Source organism: Bufo bufo, chromosome 2 (genome assembly GCF_905171765.1).
Source record: "Bufo bufo chromosome 2, aBufBuf1.1, whole genome shotgun sequence".
In the NCBI taxonomy this organism is placed as follows: Eukaryota; Metazoa; Chordata; class Amphibia; order Anura; family Bufonidae; genus Bufo; species Bufo bufo.
This window is the reverse complement of record NC_053390.1, coordinates 438,045,084-438,065,418: the sequence shown is the minus strand read 5'-3', so window position 1 is coordinate 438,065,418 and position 20,335 is coordinate 438,045,084.

The following is a 20,335-nucleotide window of genomic DNA, read 5'->3' as shown; positions in this document are numbered from 1 at the left end:
GAAAATTGCAAATTTTTAAAATTTTTGGGTAAATTTGGCATTTTTTTCATAAATAAAGGTGATATATATTGACTCAAATTTATGACTGTCATGAAGTACAATGTGTCACGAGAAAACAATCTCAGAATGGCTTGGATAAGTAAAAGTGTTCCAAAGCTATTACCACATAAAGTGACGCATGTCAGATTTGTAAATTTTGACCTGGACACTGGGGCATCAATGACCTTTGGTCATGAAAGGGTTAAACCTAGCCACATTTTCATGCAGATAAAATACACAATGTTTCAGTGTTTGAATAAAACCACAAGCAAACAAATCTAAAACCATTGTAGTTCATAAAGTCAGTCATGCAAGATCAGATCATGTCTACAATTAAGACCTTTGGGGATACGTGAATCCATACAAAAAATCCAAAAAGATTCCCTATTTAGCAGTTTCCTTCTGTGGTCACCTCCCCTCGCTGGAGGGTTGACTCTCCCTAGACCCTGGACGTACATGCCTGTGATATCGCCTCCATGAACAGCCAAATAATGTAAACTGACCGCAGACACGTTCCTCACCTTGGAGTGTGGAATATCAGAAACGTGCCTGCAGATCCTGATCTTTAGGCTGTTCGTAGTACAGCCTACGTTTTGGAGGCGGCACAAAGAGCATGTTCTACAATAGACTTCAAAACTAGTATTGCAGTTAATGTATTGTTTTACCTGAAACACCTTTTGGTTAGCAATGGAAACAATGTGACTCCTGTGCTAATTATTTTGCAACAAGTGCAAACACGATGACCACATTTAAAGGTGCCCTTGTGTTTTAACCAAGTGGGTTGATCCTGTTTCCCATCAGAAAAAAGGGAAGGACTCCCTTTTTGTTCCAAAGTAGGTGCCCGACGGGCTACATATTTAATGCCGGCACTAGCAATGCCAGCCCACTGCTCATCACAGCTGAGGACAGGTAGATGCTTTCTAATTATTTGACAGATATGTGAGTATTCCTGACTATAGCTGGTAGAGAAAACCGGGAGTCAATTTTTCCTGTAAATAAGTCCCAGAAAAACACTAAGTCGGACCGGGATTTACTAAGGGAGTTTAAAATATGGCTGGAGAATTTGCGCTCAGATAAGCGGCTGGCAATTAAATCCATCTCCCTGCGACAGGCTGTATCATTGGAACAATTACGTCTCGCTCGGATAAATTCACCCATTGGTATATTCTGGATGACATGGCGAGGGTGGCAGGATGTCGCAAAGAGTGTGGTATTGCCTGCCGTATCCTTCCGAAAAGTGTGGGTAACCATAACAGATCTCTCTGAAGATCCAATTAATTGCAGGTCCAGGAAGGAAATGGTGAAAGCATTGCTATTCAAAGTAAATTTTAAATTGCATGTATTGTTAATGAGGTAACCACCGAGGAGCGGCACGGCAGCCCGATCACTCGACCATACAAACAGCAGGTCGTCGATATAACAACCGTACCACTCCAAAGAGTACTGAAAGCTGTACTGGAAGCTGGATTTCTGTTTCTTTGGATGTTACTTTCACGCTTTGTTCCCAGCGTGCTCTGTGCTTCCTTCATCATCCAGGTGAGCGCACCCTCCTCCTACTTTTTTTGGTTCAAGGGTTCCCCTTTGGATGCTAGCGATCAATTTTTGTAAGAAGTTGGCAGCAACCAATCAGATTCATTTCCAAAGCTCCTTTAAAAAAAAAAAAAGGTGGATTCCGATTGGCTGCTATTGGCAACTAAGCCAGTTTTCCTTTACACCAGTTTTGATAGATTTCCTACAAAGGGTAGCTTTGTACGGGTTTGAAAACAGAATTCCCATGCAAATTTTCATGTCGATTTCTCAGCATTTCTGTACCAATTCTGCATCAGTTTTTTGTGGATTTTGCTGAAGGATTGCCCTGATAAGGGTGAAATCTGCACTAAAAACCTGCAGAAACAATTGACATGCTGTGGATTTCAAAATCTGCATGTCAGGTCAATTTCTGCCCTTTGCTGGTACTGCAACATTCTGCTGAACACAGAAAAGCGCCCTGAAAAAAAACCTGCCTAAGGCCTCATGCACACGACAGTGTTTTTTCACTGTCAGTGATTTGGCTTCAGTGGTCAGTGTCCGATTTTGCTTCATTTGTGTTTCCTTGTGTCTTCCTTTATTTTGTCTGACAGGGGGAAAAAAAGGAAGGTTAATGAAAAGTGTAATTTTATTGCACCAAGGTCTTGTAGAAAAAAACGGACACGGACGCGGACACGGATGACATACCAGTTGAGCATCCGTTTTTTTGGACGGACCCATTGACTTAAATGGGTCCGTCCTCCGTTTTCCACTGACAAGAATAGGACAGGTTATATTTTTTTGACGGACTGAAATCACGGATGCGGAGAAAAAACGGAGGACTATCAGTTTTTTTTCACAGCTCCATAGAAATGAATGGGACCTCCGCTAAACTGTGAAAAATGACGGAACGGACGCGGATGCACATAACGGTCGTGTGCATGAGGCCTTATCCACAGTGTGTGCAGGTAGCTTGGAGATGCACCAGAGACTGGAACAAAAAGCAGAGACCAGTGTAGACCAGGTAAGCATCGGGATGTGTTGAACTGTTACCAAACACTAGCCTCATCACTGATGGTACGCAAACTCTCTGAAAATACGGGATCCCTGCCGTGCACCCCAAAATCTACTTACACTAAGAGCACCTTCACTATCACCAGAAAAAAAGGTGCACCCTCCTATCACTCCAGAGTAACTACTACCTCTATAGTTGCTACAACCAGTGCTATCCTCTCTGCCAGCCCTATAGCCTGCTGCACATATGAGCCACACCAGTTCTAATTAATTTGGACCGTACTATTTAGCTGGTCTGTATTGTTAAAGGGTTTATCTGAGAATTGATATTGATGGCCTGTCTTCAGGATACCTGGTTTCCAGTCTGGGATGTCACTTCTGTTTTGGATGGGGCTAGAATTATTCCTCTCCCTGGCACAGGTATTAATGCAGTAGATTTAGGTAGTTTGCGAATGTGCCAGGTAGAGGATTACTTCTGGTCCCATCCACTGCAGAAAACCCTTTTAAGTGTCTGATGTGTGAGCGGCGTGACTATTATTCGTACTATTACGATTATTTGACAGCAGTGCAGTATATTCCAGTGTGTAAATGCTGTGTATGTGGTATATGTCTAGTGTGTGGGTGAGTGTCAGGTGTATGGCCTGTGTTCATGGGTTCGGCAAACAGTCTAATGTGTGTACAGAGCTTCTGACTCTCCCCCACAGAAGAATCAGGCAAAGTGAATATTTTTTGTTCGATTCTTTTGTTCTTCCAAGAGATAAGATGCCGCCAGAAGTGTCTGGCAGCTGCTTTCTTCACTCTCCCCATTGACCGAATGAGGATGTGTAAGAGGAAGTTGGTAGGAAGTCTGGAGAGCTGTCGGCCAAACGATAGTAAATAATGGACAACAAATCTGCATTCTCCTCAGGCTAATCCCTATAGTCACTGGCATCTGCTAAACTGATATATCATCTACCATTTTTCCATATGTGCATGTGCCTGCAGTATTAATGCACACAGATGGGAGGATTTAGTTTCTATAACAATCTTTCCAGCTATTATAAGAGCAGAATAAAGAAAATAATGGAACCCCAGGAACTATCAAATGTAAAGGTAAAAAATTAAGACTGACGGATACCATTAAGGCCTCTTTCACAGACACGGGCGAGTTTTCAGCGTGAGGTGAACGCATTGCACCTGCACTGAATCCGGACCAATTCATTTCTATGGGGCTGTGCACATGAGCGGTGATTTTCACACATCACTTGTGCGTTGCGTGAAAATCGCAGCATGCTCTATTAGGGCTGCAGTAAACGATTATTTAAGTAATCGAGTATTCTATTGATTATATTTTACGAATAATCGAGTAATCTAATAAGAAAAACATTCTTAAAATAATGTATTGCTTTATAAAAATGTCCCCCTTTCCCAGTGCCATCAGTTCAGCAGCCCCTCCATGCCATGTTCCCCAGTGCCCCCATGATGGCACTGCCATCAGCCCCTCCATCCAAATTGCCATGATATCCCCCTTCCCCAATGCCTCCTATGCCATCCACCATGTCCCCCAGTGCCATCAGATCAGCAGCCCCTCCATGCCATGTCCCCTAGTGCCCCCATGATGGCACTGCCATCAGCCCCTCCGTCCAGATTGCCATGATATCCCCCTTCCCCAGTGCCTCCATGCCATCCACCATGTCCCCCAGTGCCATCAGATCAGCAGCCCCTCCATGCCATGTCCCCTAGTGCCCCCATGATGGCACTGCCATCAGGCCCTCCGTCCAGATTGCCATGATATCCCCCTTCCCCAGTGCCTCCATGCCATCCACCATGTCCCCCACTCCCCCAGTGTCATCAGATCAGCAGCCCCTCCATGCCATGTCCCCCATTGCTCCCATGATGGCACTGCCATCAGCCCCTCCATGCCATCCAGATTGCCATGATGTCCACCTTCCCCAGTGCCTCCTATGCCATCCACCATGTCCCCCAGTGCCATCAGATCAGCAGCCCCTCCATGCCATGTCCCCTAGTGCCCCCATGATGGCACTGCCATCAGCCCCTCCATCTAGATTGCCATGATGTGCCCCCATGCCATCCACCATGTCCCCCACTCCCCCAGATCAACCTTCCGAGTGCCTAATCACAGGTGCCCCCATTAACCCCTCTTCCCCTCCCCCCCCAATACTTTTATACATGGCAAATCATAGGTGCTCCCATTAACCCCTCTAACGCCAATAACTTTATACATGCCAAACCACAGCTGCCCACATTTCCCCATGCCAAATCACAGGTGCCACCAATTTACCAGCCCCCGCGCGCGCGCGCCTCTGCTAACTTTATACTTACCTTTCAGTGCAGAGTGCGCAGACACACGGAGTCCGCAGGAGACGCGTCTTCATCCCAGCATGCACTGGGGACCTGACGTCACACACAGCGTCATCCAGAGCGCTGACGATGTGTGAACGCAAGGTCCTGCAGCGCGGTGCCGACGGGAGGCCACGGAGCGGTGAGTGAGAAGCTTAATTTCACTCACGCTCCATGGTCATGTGATTTAAACGAATCCTCGATGCAGAAAAACTGCATTGAGGATTTTTTTGCCTCGATTACATCGATTAAATCGATGAATCGTTTCAGCCCTATGCTCTATATTGTGCGTTTTTCACTCAACGCAGGCCCCATAGAAGTGAATGGGGCTCCGTGAAAATCGCAAGCATCCGCAAGCAAGTGCGCATGCGGTGCGATTTTCACGCATGGTTGCTAGGTGACGATCGGGATGGGGACCCGATCTTTATTATTTTCCCTTATAACATGGTTATAAGGGAAAATAATAGCATTCTTAACCACCTCAGCTCCCTTAGCTTAAACCCCCTTAATGACCAGACCACTTTTTACAATTCTGCACTACACTACTTTCACGGTTTATTGCTCGGTCCTACAACTTACCACCCAAATGAATTTTACCTCCTTTTCTTCTCACTAATAGAGCTTTCATTTGGTGGTATATCATTGCTGCTGACATTTTTACTTTTTTTGTTATTAATCGAAATTGACCGAAATTTTTGCAAAAAAATGAAATTTTTCACTTTCTGTTGTAAAATTTTTCAAACAAAACTACATTTCTATATAATTTTTTCTCAAAATTTATTGTTCTACATGTCTTTGATAAAGGTATATTTATTGGTTTGCGCAAAAGTTATAGTGTTTACAAACTATGGTACAAAAATGTGAATTTCCTCATTTTGAAGCAGCTCTGTCTTTCTGAGCACCTGTCATGTTTCATGAGGTTCTACAATGCCCAGACAGTAGAAACACCCCACAAATGACCCCATTTCAGGAAGTAGACACCCTAAGGTATTTACTGATCTGCATAGTGAGTTCATGGAAGTTTTTATTTTTTGTCACAAGTTAGCGGAAAATGATTTTTATTTTTTTATTTTTTTTATTACAAAGTCTCATATTCCACTAACTTGTGACAAAAAATTCAATTTTACATGAACTCACCATACCCCTCACGGAATACCTTGGGGTGTCTTCTTTCCAAAATGGGGTCACTTGTGGGGTATTTATACTGCCCTGGCATTTTAGGGGACCTAAAGCGTGAGAAGTAGTTTGGAATCCAAATGCGTAAAAAATGCCCTGTGAAATCGTAAAGATACTCTTTGGAATTTGGGCCCCTTTGTGCACCTAGGCTGCAAAAAAGTGTCACACATGTGGTATCGCCGTACTTAGGAGAAGTAGGGCAATGTGTTTTGGGGTGTCTTTTTACATATACCCATGCTGGGTGAGAAAAATATCTCTGTAAAAGACAACTTTTCCCATTTTTTTATACAAAGTTGTCATTTTACAGAGATATTTCTCTCACCCAGCATGGGTATATGTAAAAAGACACCCCAAAACACATTGCCCTACTTCTCCTGAGTACGGCGATACCACATGTGTGACACTTTTTTGCAGCCTAGGTGCGCAAAGGGGCCCAAATTCCAATGAGATTCCTTACGATTTCACAGGGCATTTTTTACGCATTTGGATTCCAAACTACTTCTCACGCTTTAGGGCCCCTAAAATGCTAGGGCAGTATAAATACCCCACAAGTGACCCCATTTTGGAAAGAAGACACCCCAAGGTATTCCGTGACGGGCATGGCGAGTTCCTAGAATATTTTTTTTTTGGCACAAGTTAGCAGAAAATGATTTTTTTTTTTATTATTTTTTTTTTTCTTACAAAGTCTCATATTCCACTAACTTGTGACAAAAAATAAAATTTTACATGAACTCGCCATGCCCCTCATGAAATACCTTGGGGTGTCTTCTTTCCAAAATGGGGTCACATGTGGGGTAATTATACTGTCCTGGCATTTTAGGAACCCTAAAGTGTGAGAAGAAGTCTTGAATATAAATGTCTAAAAAAATTTACGCATTTGGATTCCGTGAGGAATATGGTGAGTCCATGTGAGATTTTATTTTTGGTCACAAGTTAGTGGAATATGAGACTTTGTAAGAAAAAAAAAAATGCTTAAACTCCTTCACTGTATTTGCAGCTACCACTTCTGCAGGAAGGCTATTCCATGCATCCACTACTCTCTCAGTAAAGTAATACTTCCTGATATTACTTTTAAACCATTGCCCCTCTAATTTAAAACTATGTCCTCTTGTAGCAATTTTTCTTCTTTTAAATATTCTCTCCTCTTTTACCTTGTTGATTCCCTTTATGTATTTAAAAGTTTCTATCATATCCCCTCTGTCTCGTCTTTCTTCCAAGCTATACATGTTAAGGTCCTTTAATCTTTCCTGGTAAGTTTTATCCTGCAATCCATGTACCAGTTTAGTAGCTCTTCTCTGAGCTCTCTCCAAAGTATCAATATCCTTCTGGAGATGTGGTCTCCAGTACTGGGCACAATACTCCAAATGAGGTCTCACTTGTGCTCTGTAGAGCGGCATGAGCACCTCCCTCTTTCTACTGGTAATGCCTCTCCCTATACACCCAAGCATTCTGCTAGCATTTCCTGCTGCTCTATGACATTGTCTGCCTACCTTTAAGTCTTCTGAAATAATGACCCTTATATCCCTTTCCTCAGATACTGAGGTTAGGACTGTATCACTGATTTTATATTCTGCTCTTGGGTTTTTACGTCCCAGGTGCATTATCTTGCACTTATCAACATAAAATTTTAGTTGCCAAATTTTTGACCATTCCTCTAGTTTTCCTAAATCCTTTTCCATTTGGTGAATCCCTCCAGGAACATCAACCCTGTTACAAATCTTTGTGTCATCCGCAAAAAGACACACCTTACCATCGAGGCCGTCTGCAATTTCGCTGATAAAGATATTAAACAATATGGGTCCCAGAACAGATCCCTGAGGTACCCAACTGGTAACAAGTAGAGTTGAGCGAACACCTGGATGTTCGGGATCGAGAAGTTCGGCCGAACTTCCCGGAAATGTTCGGGTTCGGATTCCGAACCCGACCTGAACTTCGTCCCGAACCCGAACCCCATTGAAGTCAATGGGGACCCAAACTTTTCGGCACTAAAAAGGCTGTAAAACAGCCCAGAAAAGAGCTAGAGTGCTGCAAAAGGCAGCAACATGTAGGTAAATCCCCTGCAAACAAATGTGGATAGGGAAATGAATTAAAATAAAAATAAAAAAAATAAAAATTAACCAATATCAATTGGACAGAGGTCCCATAGCAGAGAATCTGGCTTCACGTCAGCAGAGAATCAGTCTCTTCATGCCATAGCAGAGAATCTGGCTTCATGTCAGCAGAGAATCAGTCTCTTCATGCCATAGCAGAGAATCTGGCTTCATGTCAGCAGAGAATCAGTCTTCATGTCATAGCAGAGAATCAGGCTTCACGTCACCCACCACTGGAACAGACCACTGTCACATATTTAGGCCCCGGCACCCAGACAGAGGAGAGAGGTCCCGTAACAGAGAATCTGGCTTCATGTCAGCACAGAATCAGTCTTCATGTCATAGCAGAGAATCAGGCTTCACGTCACCCACCACTGGAACAGGCCACTGTCACATATTTAGGCCCCGGCACACAGACAGAGGAGAGAGGTCCCGTAACAGAGAATCTGGCTTCATGTCAGCACAGAATCAGTCTTCATGTCATAGCAGAGAATCAGGCTTCACGTCACCCACCACTGGAACAGGCCACTGTCGCATATTTAGGCCCCGGCACCCAGACAGAGGAGAGAGGTCCCGTAACAGAGAATCTGGCTTCATGTCAGCACAGAATCAGTCTTCATGTCATAGCAGAAAATCAGGCTTCACGTCACCCACCACTGGAAGAGGCCACTGTCACACATTTAGGCCCTGGCACCCAGACAGAGGAGAGAGGTCCCGTAACAGAGAATCTGGCTTCAAGTCAGCACAGAATCAGTCTTTATGTCATAGCAGAGAATCAGGCTTCACGTCACCCACCACTGGAACAGGCCACTGTCACACATTTAGGCCCTGGCACCCAGACAGAGGAGAGAGGTCCCGTAACAGAGAATCTGGCTTCATGTCAGCACAGAATCAGTCTTCATGTCATAGCAGAGAATCAGGCTTCACGTCACCCACCACTGGAACAGGCCACTGTCACATATTTAGGCCCCGGCACCCAGACAGAGGAGAGAGGTCCCGTAACAGAGAATCTGGCTTCATGTCAGCACAGAATCAGTCTTCATGTCATAGCAGAGAATCAGGCTTCATGTCACCCACCACTGGAACAGGCCACTGTCACACATTTAGGCCCTGGCACCCAGACAGAGGAGAGAGGTCCCGTAACAGAGAATCTGGCTTCATGTCAGCACAGAATCAGTCTTCATGTCATAGCAGAGAATCAGGCTTCACGTCACCCACCACTGGAACAGGCCACTGTCACATATTTAGGCCCCGGCACCCAGACAGAGGAGAGAGGTCCCGTAACAGAGAATCTGGCTTCATGTCAGCACAGAATCAGTCTTCATGTCATAGCAGAGAATCAGGCTTCACGTCACCCACCACTGGAACAGGCCACTGTCACATATTTAGGCCCCGGCACCCAGACAGAGGAGAGAGGTCCCGTAACAGAGAATCTGGCTTCATGTCAGCACAGAATCAGTTTTCATGTCATAGCAGTGAATCAGGCTTCACGTCACCCACCACTGGAACAGGCAACTGTCACATATTTAGGCCCCGGCACCCAGACAGAGGAGAGAGGTCCCGTAACAGAGAATCTGGCTTCATGTCAGCACAGAATCAGTCTTCATGTCATAGCAGAGAATCAGGCTTCACGTCACCCACCACAGGAAGAGGCCACTGTCACACATTTAGGCCCTGGCACTCAGACAGAGGAGAGAGGTCCCGTAACAGAGAATCTGGCTTCATGTCAGCACAGAATCAGTCTTCATGTCATAGCAGAGAATCAGGCTTCACGTCACCCACCACTGGAACAGGCCACTGTCACACATTTTGGCCCTGGCACCCAGACAGAGGAGAGATGTCCTGTAACAGAGAATCTGGCTTCATGTCAGCACAGAATCAGTCTTCATGTCATAGCAGAGAATCAGGCTTCACGTCACCCACCACTGGAACAGGCCACTGTCACATATTTAGGCCCAGGCAGCCAGGCAGAGGAGAGAGGTCCCGTAACAGAGAATCTGGCTTCATGTCAGCACAGAATCAATCTTCATGTTATAACAGAGAATCAGGCTTCACGTCACCCACCACTGGAACAGGCCACTGTCACATATTTAGGCCCCGGCACCCAGACAGAGGAGAGGTTCATTCAACTTTGGGTTGCCTCGCAATATAATGGTAAAATGAAAATAAAAATAGGATTGAATGAGGAAGTGCCCTGGAGTACAATAATATATGGTTAAGGGGAGGTAGTTAATGTCTAATAAGGGATGGACAGGTCCTGTGGGATCCATGCCTGGTTCATTTTTATGAACGTCAGCTTGTCCACATTGGCTGTAGACAGGCGGCTGCGTTTGTCTGTAATGACGCCCCCTGCCGTGCTGAATACACGTTCAGACAAAACGCTGGCCGCCGGGCAGGCCAGCACCTCCAAGGCATAAAAGGCTAGCTCTGGCCACGTGGACAATTTGGAGACCCAGAAGTTGAATGGGGCCGAACCATCAGTCAGTACGTGGAGGGGTGTGCACAGGTACTGTTCCACCATGTTAGTGAAATGTTGCCTCCTGCTAACACGTTCCGTATCAGGTGGTGGTGCAGTTAGCTGTGGCGTGGTGACAAAACTTTTCCACATCTCTGCCATGCTAACCCTGCCCTCAGAGGAGCTGGCCATGACACAGCTGCGTTGGCGACCTCTTGCTCCTCCTCTGCCTTCGCCTTGGGCTTCCACTGGTTCCGCTGTGACATTTGGGAATGCTCTCAGTAGCGCGTCTACCAACGCGCGCTTGTACTCGCGCATCTTCCTATCACGCTCCAGTGTAGGAAGTAAGGTGGGCACATTGTCTTTGTACCGGGGATCCAGCAGGGTGGCAACCCAGTAGTCCGACTCTGCTGTCGTTGCGCAGGCACTGCAGCATGTAGTCGCTCATGTGTGCCAGGCTGCCCAGAGGTAAGGACAAGCTGTCCTCTGTGGGAGGCGTATCGTCATCGTCCTGTGTTTCCCCCCAGCCACGCACCAGTGATGGGCCCAAGCTGCTTTGGGTGCCACCCCGCTGTGAACATGCTTCATCCTCATCCTCCTCCACCTCCTCCTCATCCTCGTCCTCCTCGTCCTCCAGTAGTGGGCCCTGTCTGGCCACATTTGTAGCTGGCCTCTGCTGTTGCAAAAAACCTCCCTCTGAGTCACTTCGAAGAGACTGGCCTGAAAGTGCTAAAAATGACCCCTCTTCCTCCTCTTCCTCCTTGGCCACCTCCTCTTCCATCATCGCCCTAAGTGTTTTCTCAAGGAGACATAGAAGTGGTATTGTAACGCTGATAACGGCGTCATCGCCACTGGCCATGTTGGTGGAGTACTCGAAACAGCGCAAAAGGGCACACAGGTCTTGCATGGAGGCCCAGTCATTGGTGGTGAAGTGGTGCTGTTCCGCAGTGCGACTGACCCGTGCGTGCTGCAGCTGAAACTCCACTATGGCCTGCTGCTGCTCGCACAGTCTGTCCAGCATGTGCAAGGTGGAGTTCCACCTGGCGGGCACGTCGCATATGAGGCGGTGACCAGGAAGGCCGAAGTTACGCTGTAGCGCAGACAGGCAAGCAGCGGCAGGGTGTGAACGCCGGAAGCGCGAACAGACGGCCCGCACTTTATGCAGCAGCTCTGACATGTCGGGGTAGTTGCGAATGAACTTCTGCACCACCAAATTCAGCACATGCGCCAGAGCTGCAACGAGATTTCGCCCATTATCGCACACCACCAGGCCGGGCTTGGGCTCACGGGCAGCAACTCCTGTGCGGTGTGGGGCCTGTCCCCCAAACATATGAGTTTCAGAACGGCCTGCTGACGTTTACCCCGGGCTGTGCTGAAGTTGGTGGTGAAGGTGTGTGGCTGACTGGATGAGCAGGTGGAAGAAGAGGAGGAGGAAGCTGAGTAGGAGTAGGAGGAGACAGGAGGCAAAGAATGTTGCCCTGCGATCCTTGGCGGCGGAAGGACGTGCGCCAAACAGCTCTCCGCCTGGGGCCCAGCCGCCACTACATTTACCCAGTGTGCAGTTAGGGAGATATAGCGTCCCTGGCCGTGCTTACTGGTCCACGTATATGTGGTTAGGTGGACCTTGCCACAGATGGCGTTGCGCAGTGCACACTTGATTTTATCGGACACTTGGTTGTGCAGGGAAGGCACGGCTCTCTTGGAGAAGTAGTGCCGGCTGGGAACAACATACTGTGGGACAGCAAGCGACATGAGCTGTTTGAAGCTGTCTGTGTCCACCAGCCTAAATGACAGCATTTCATAGGCCAGTAGTTTAGAAATGCTGGCATTCAGGGCCAGGGATCGAGGGTGGCTAGGTGGGAATTTACGCTTTCTCTCAAATGTTTGTGAGATGGAGAGCTGAACGCTGCCGTGTGACATGGTTGAGATGCTTGGTGACGCAGGTGGTGGTGTTGGTGGTACATCCCATGTTTGCTGGGCGGCAGGTGCCAACGTTCCTCCAGAGGCGGAGGAAGAGGCCGAGGCGGCAGCAGCAGAAGAGGTAGCAGGGGGAGCCTGAGTGACTTCCTTGTTTTTAAGGTGTTTACTCCACTGCAGTTCATGCTTTGCATGCAGGTGCCTGGTCATGCAGGTTGTGCTAAGGTTCAGAACGTTAATGCCTCGCTTCAGGCTCTGATGGCACAGCGTGCAAACCACTCGGGTCTTGTCGTCAGCACATTGTTTGAAGAAGTGCCATGCCAGGGAACTCCTTGAAGCTGCCTTTGGGGTGCTCGGTCCCAGATGGCGGCGGTCAGTAGCAGGCGGAGTCTCTTGGCGGCGGGTGTTCTGATTTTGCCCACTGCTCCCTCTTTTGCTACGCTGTTGGCTCGGTCTCACCACTGCCTCTTCCTCCGAACTGTGAAAGTCAGTGGCACGACCTTCATTCCATGTGGGGTCTAGGACTCATCATCCCCTGCATCGTCTTCCACCCAGTCTTGATCCCTGACCTCCTGTTCAGTCTGCACACTGCAGAAAGACGCAGCAGTTGGCACCTGTGTTTCGTCATCATCAGAGACGTGCTGAGGTGGTATTCCCATGTCCTCATCATCAGGAAACATAAGTGGTTGTGCGTTAGTGCATTCTATCTCTTCCACCCCTGGGGAAGGGCTAGGTGGATGCCCTTGGGAAACCCTGGCAGCAGAGTCTTCAAACAGCATAAGAGACTGCTGCATAACTTGAGGCTCAGACAGTTTCCCTGATATGCATGGGGGTGATGTGACAGACTGATGGGCTTGGTTTTCATGCGCCATCTGTGCGCTTTCTGCAGAAGACTGGGTGGGAGATAATGTGAACGTGCTGGATGCACTGTCGGCCACCCAATTGACTAATGCCTGTACCTGCTCAGGCCTTACCATCCTTAGAACGGCATTGGGCCCCACCAAATATCCCTGTAAATTCTGGCGGCTACTGGGACCTGAGGTAGTTGGTACACTAGGACGTGTGGCTGTGGCAGAACGGCCACGTCCTCTCCCAGCACCAGAGGGTCCACTAACACCACCACGACCATGTCCACGTCCGCGCCCGCAAATTTGGGAATAGTTTTTCAACCCAGAACAAAAACTGTGCTTTTACGGTCACTATAAATAATTTGACCAGCTAAAACAGTACTGATTTGGAGGAATATAAATGTCAGGCCTATTTTTTAGGCGCTGTGTGACAGGTATACCTTTAATCACAGAATTAGACTTGTATCTGCACTGTAGCGTGTGTGTTAAGTTTTTCAGAATGACACTATCAGCACCTTGAATCTAATATACCCTTTTTGGGATAGATTTAAAGTAGGCCTGATATAGCAGAAACTACTAATTTTGAGAATGGCAAATTTGGGAATAGTTTTTCAACCCAGAACAAAAACTGTGCTTTTACGGTCACTACAAATAATTTGACCAGCTAAAACAGTACTGATTTGGAGGAATATAAATGTCAGGCCTATTTTTTAGGCGCTGGGTGACAGGCTCAACTTGCCCCTGATGTAGTATATGGCCAAAAAATAACCCCACTATTGATGGTTAAATGCACTTGGGTGACACAGGCTCAGCCTGCACCTGATGTAGTATATGGCCAAAAAATAACCACACTATTGATGGTTAAATGCACTTGGGTGACACAGGCTCAGCCTGCACCTGATGTAGGATATAGCAAAAAATAACCACACTATTGATGGTTAAATGCACTTGGTGGTAGCTTGTGCTGGTGCACCACAAGCCACAAAATGGCCGCCGATCACCCAAGAAAAAAGTGATATAAAAACGCTCTGGGCAGCCTAAAAGAAGTGAGCAATTCAATATCAGCACTTCAATGATCCACAGCTGGAGATCGATCACTGAATTAAGTCTTTTGGAGGAGTTAATCTGCCTAATCTCGCCCTAACGTCGCAGCAGCAACCTCTCCCTACGCTAGTATCAGCAGAATGACGTGCAGCGCTACGTGACCCAAGCTTATATAGAGGCTGGGTCACATGCTGCACTGGCCAATCACAGCCATGCCAATAGTAGGCAAGGCTGTGATGGCCTCTTGGGGCAAGTAGTATGACGCTTGTTGATTGGCTGCTTTGCAGCCTTTCAAAAAGCGCCAAGAAAGCGCCGAACACCGAACCCGGACTTTTACGAAAATGTTCGGGTTCGGGTCCGTGTCACGGACACCCCAAAATTCGGTACGAACCCGAACTATACAGTTCGGGTTCGCTCATCCCTAGTAACAAGACCTTGGTCTGAATATACTCCATTGACTACAACCCTCTGTTGTCTGTCCCTCAGCCACTGCCTAATCCATTCAACAATATGGGAGTCCAAGCCCAATGACTGCAATTTATTGATAAGCCTTCTATGTGGGACAGTATCAAAAGCCTTACTAAAGTCTAGATAAGCGATGTCTACTGCACCTCCGCCATCTATTATTTTAGTCACCCAATCAAAAAAATCAGCAGATCCGCAAAACACATACGGACGTCTGAATGGAGCCTTACAGGGGGGTGATCAATGACAGGGGGCTGATCAGGGAGTCTATATGGGGTGATCACCCCCCTGTAAGGCTTCATTCAGACGTCCGTATGTGTTTTGCAGATCCGTCTGAATGGAGCCTTACAGGGGGGTGATCAATGACAGGGGGGTGATCAGGGAGTCTATATGGGGTTATCAACCCCCTGTCATTGATCACCCCCCTGTAAGGCTCCATTCAGACGTCCGTATGTGTTTTGCGGATCCGCGGATCCACGGATCCGCAAAACACATACGGACGTCTGAATGGAGCCTTACAGGGGGGTGATCAGGGAGTCTATATGGGGTGATCACCCCACTGTAAGGCTCCATTCAGACGTCCATATGTGTTTGCGGATCCGTGGATCCGCGGATCCGCAAAACACATACGGATGTCTGAATGGAGCCTTACAGGGGGGGGAACAATGACTTTGGGGTGATTAGGGAGTCTAATATGGGGTGATCAGGGGTTAATAAGGGGTTAATAAGTGACAGGGGGGGTGTAGTGTAGTGGTGTTTGGTGCTACTTACAGAGCTGCCTGTGTCCTCTGGTGGTCGATCCAAGCAAAAGGGACCACCAGAGGACCAGGTAGCAGGTATATTAGACGCTGCTAACAAAACAGCGTCTAATATACCTTTTTGGGGTTAACAAAATCGCATCTACAGCCTGCCAGCGGATGATCGCCGCTGGCAGGCTGTAGATCCACTCGTTTACCTCCTGTGTGCGCGCGTTCACAGGAAATTTCGCGTCTCGCTAGATGACGCGCTGATGCGTCTAGGAGGAATAACCCGGCCGCCCGCAGTACGCATCCCTGCGTTAGGCGGTCGGGAGGTGGTTAATACAGAATGAGAATAAGTAAATTAGGGATGGACGGGTAAAAAATAAAAATAAAACTTAAACTCACCTCATCCACTTGTTCGCGCAGCCCGGCTTGTCTTCTTTCTTCTTCTTTCAGGACCTGGCTAAAGGACCTTTGATGACGTCACTGCGCTCATCACATGGTCCATCACCATGGTGATGGGCCATGTGATGGCTGCGCGCTACTCACATGGTCTATCATGTGGCACTTCACCATGGTGATGGACCATGTGATGAGCGCATTGACGTCACCAAAGGTCCTTTTCCTCCCAGGTCCTCAAAGAAGTATGAAGAAGAAGTATGAAGACGAGCTTCGCAAACAAGTGGATGAGGTGAGTTTAATAATTTTATTTTTATTTTTTTAACCCCTCTATCCCTAATTTACTTAGCATTCTGTATTAAGAATGCTATTATTCTGTATTAAGAATGCTATTCTGTGAAGAAGTTCGGGTCTGGGTACCAAACATGCCGATTTTTCTCACGCGCGTGCAAAACGCATTAAAACGCTTTGCCCTCGCGTGGAAAAATCGTGCATTTTTCTGCAACGCACCCGCATCCTATCCGGCCCTCACACGCGACGCCCGTGTGAAAGAGGCCTTAATTAAATATTAGTGGACAGAAGAATGCTGCTCTGCGCCGTATTTTGGATGGCACCTAACAGAACAGATTAGCTATGAATGTTGGAGCACTGCATACTGATGTACATGGAAAACACTCTCCCTGCAGTTTAACTTCCAAGCCTTCACACTGAGATTGGGCCACCAAGTGTCAAGAATATGATTAGTTTGGATAGAATGAGACTTGCACACCCATTTGAAGCTTAAAATAGAAACATAGAATGTGTCGGCAGATAAGAACCATTTGGCCCATCTAGTCTGCCCAATATACTGAATACTATGAATAGCCGCTGGCCCTATCTTATATGAAGGATGGCCTATCTCATGCATGCTTAAACTCCTTCACTGTATTTGCAGCTACCACTTCTGCAGGAATGCTATTCCATGCATCCACTACTCTCTCAGTAAAGTAATACTTCCTGATATTACTTTTAAACCTTTGCCCCTCTAATTTAAAACTATGTCCTCTTGTAGCAGTTTTTCTTCTTTTAAATATTCTCTCCTCTTTTACCTTGTTGATTCCCTTTATGTATTTAAAAGTTTCTATCATATCCCCTCTGTCTTGTCTTTCTTCCAAGCTATACATGTACAGGGGCGTTGCTAAAGGCTCATGGGCCCTGGTGCAAGAGTTCAGCTTGGGCCCCCCTTCCCTTGTTGGCAAAGGGGAGGGGAGCACATAACCTTCCTGCTGCCAGAAGCAAACATTGAAAGGGCTCCCCCTTAATCTAAATTCTTGACCTAACCCCTTCCCTCCAGCCAGAGGTGTAAATTGACCAGCATGCACTTTATATAATGCCAGTGTCTTATGTGGCACAAGGGTTTTTGGGCCCCCTCAAGCTCCTGGGCCCGGTAGCGACTGCTACCTCTGCACCCCCTATAGCTACGCCCCTGCATGTTAAGGTCCTTTAATCTTTCCTGGTAAGTTTTATCCTGCAATCCATGTACTAGTTTAGTAGCTCTTCTCTGAACTCTCTTCAAAGTATCAATATCCTTCTGGAGATATGGTCTCCAGTACTGCGCACAATACTCCAAATGAGGTCTCACTAGTGCTCTGTAGAGCGGCATGAGCACCTCCCTCTTTCTACTGGTAATGCCTCTCCCTATACACCCAAGCATTCTGCTAGCATTTCCTGCTGCTCTATGACATTGTCTGCCTAACTTTAAGTCTTCTGAAATAATGACCCCTAAATCCCTTTCCTCAGATACTGAGGTTAGGACTGTATCACTGATTTTATATTCTGCTCTTGGGTTTTTACGCCCCAGGTGCATTATCTTGCACTTATCAACATAAAATTTTACTTGCCAGATTTTTGACCATTCCTCTAGTTTTCCTAAATCCTTTTCCATTTGGTGTATCCCTCCAGGAACATCAACCCTGTTACAAATCTTTGTGTCATCCGCAAAAAGACACACCTTACCATCGAGGCCTTCTGAAATTTCGCAGATAAAGATATTAAACAATATGGGTCCCAGAAGAGATCCCTGAGATACCCCACTGGTAACAAGACCTTGGTCTGAATATACTCCATTGACTACAACCCTCTGTTGTCTGTCCCTCAGCCACTGCCTAATCCATTCAACAATATGGGAGTTCAAGCCCAAAGACTGCAATTTATTGATAAGCCTTCTATGTGGGACAGTATCAAAAGCCTTACTAAAGTCTAGATAAGCGATGTCTACTGCACCTCCGCCATCTATTATTTTAGTCACCCAATCAAAAAAATCAATAAGATTAGTTTGGCATGATCTCCATGAAGTAAACCCATGCTGTTTTTCATCTTTCAATCCATGGGATTTTAGATGTTCCACAATCCTCTCCTTAAGCTTGGGTGCTCATAGAGGACCGTGGTCAATATATATCTCAGAATAATTATCTATGGCACACCAAAGATTTGTCTTGCAAAGTATTGTTTTTAATACATCTTGTATATCTTTACATAATAAGTTGTCATCCAGAAATAGAGATTAGATAAGTAGATTATTGGCCATGTAGAAAAGTCCAAAGTCCAAAGGAAAAAATCGAATTTCTTGCCAAACGTAGGATAATCATCCTGTTAGAATTTTTCAAAACTTCGTTCATCTCTAGTTTATATGTTATGTTAGCAAAAAATTTCATCTGAGTCAGTTTTATTTTTACTGTATATTATGTTCGTGTAACCCCGTCTTGAAAACAAAGCTGCCATTTTTTGTCACCTTTCCTCATAAAAAGTGTAATACCAACCGATCAAAAAGTCAAATGTACCCCAAAATGCTACCAATCAAACCATCATCTCATCTCGCAAAAAATGAGATCCTACATAAGATAAACGCTCAAAAAATAAATAAAAACTGGAAACACAAAAACAAGATTTTATTCTTTTCAAAAAATGCTTTTACCATGTAAAACTTTACAAAAATTAAAAAAATAGACACATTAGGTATTACCACATCCGTAAAATTAAATAAAAACTGTGCCAAAACAGCCAATTTTTTTCACCTTCCCTCACAAAAAGTGTAATGCCAAGTGATCAAAAATGTCTCCCAAAATTGTACCAATCAAGCCATTATCTCATCCCGCAAAAAATGAGACTCTACCTAAGACAATCGCCCAAAAAATTTTTAACACTTAACAAACATAAAAATAAAATACATATTAGGTATTGTTGCGTCCGTTATAACCTGCTCTATAAAAATATCATGTGGTACCAATGAAAATGTCACCTCATCCTGCAAAAAATTAGCCCCTACATAAGACAATTGGCCAAAAAATAAAAACCAATGTCAATCCATCAATATCTGCGCTGCAAAAGCCATATGGTGCCCCTTCCTTTCTGAGTCCTGCCATGGGGTCAAAGTAATCAGTACACCCCTTAATAAATTCTTTGAGGGGTGTAGTTTCCAAAATGGGGTACATTTTTTAAGGTTTCCACTGTAGGGGTATGTTAGGGTCTTTTCAAATACAAAATGGTGCCCAAAAACCATTCTAGCAAAATCTGCCTCCAAAAACCATGCAGCGCTCCTTTCCTTCTGCAAGTACTACCTTCAAGTACTACATTAAGTACAGTAAAGAGATATTGCAGGAGATAGTCAGGAGGTAGGCTGGAAGGTGGAAACAATACAAAAAAAAGGTAAGATTTGTTTGATTTAAATTTACAATTTATTTTTATTTTATTTTTTCTCCTCTTTAAAATGGCAGACTTGGTTCAGTGCAGGAATTGTTGTGCATTTATTTCATGTTCCACTCTTTGGAGATTCGGATGCTGTCAGATCTGTAGACAGTTCTCCTTACTGCAGCAGGAAATTGCATTTTTGAAATCTGAAATATTTAAATTATCTGTTAAACAAACTCCAGCTAGGACTGCTGCAATGCCACTGCCACAGAGGACCCCCAGAAATGGCAGATAGGTTAATGTAGGTTCTGGAAGACTTAGAGTGGTGGATAGAAGACATGTCCCACAGTCGGTGGTTCTCCATAATTCATTTGCAGCACTCTCAGAATGTAAGGACAACATGGATATGGACTCAAGCACAGAGGGTGAGAAACCATCGACTCCTATGTCTAATGTATGCAACAAAAAAGATAAAGTGAAGTCTCAAAAGAAGCAGCTGTTGCTGGGTGATTCAATCATAAGAAGTGTGGAGCTTAAAGAAAATGGTTTTGTGAGATGTCTCCCTGGGGCTACTGCTAGAAGAGATAGAACGACCTGGCTTGCAATGAAGTGTCAGAGGTGAAAAAATCTTTTATT